Source organism: Corvus brachyrhynchos, unplaced genomic scaffold (genome assembly GCF_000691975.1).
Source record: "Corvus brachyrhynchos isolate BGI_N302 unplaced genomic scaffold, ASM69197v1 scaffold164, whole genome shotgun sequence".
NCBI lineage: Eukaryota > Metazoa > Chordata > Aves > Passeriformes > Corvidae > Corvus > Corvus brachyrhynchos.
The window spans coordinates 108,942-109,360 of record NW_008237426.1 but is presented as its reverse complement, the minus strand read 5'-3'; positions in this window follow the sequence as shown (position 1 = coordinate 109,360).

The following is a 419-nucleotide window of genomic DNA, read 5'->3' as shown; positions in this document are numbered from 1 at the left end:
GGGCGCTGCTGGGGGGCCCCGGGCCGGGACACTCTCTCTGCCGTGGTCCCGGTGCACTCACAGCCCTCTCCTGCTCCCTGGCCCCAGCCCCGAGTCTCGCCCCGTGTCTGACCCCAGCTGCGGCGTTCACCCCTTCACCTTCACCCTCTGCCCTGGGCCCAGCTCCCTGCTCTGACCCTGATCCTGACCCCTCCCCTCATCCCAGCCCTGTGTATCCCAGGGCAACCCTGTTCCCCCAGCTGTAACCTCACCTCTCGGTCCCCTTCGTGTTTCTCAGAGAGTAAAATTTTTCCCAGCCACAGGACTAATGAACGACTGGGCACAGAGGTATGGGAGAGGAAGAGAGGGACTAAGGATTTTATGCCCCTGAAACAGTACCAGGGATCAGTCTGTGCCAGACTCCTTGTTTCTCCTGCTGT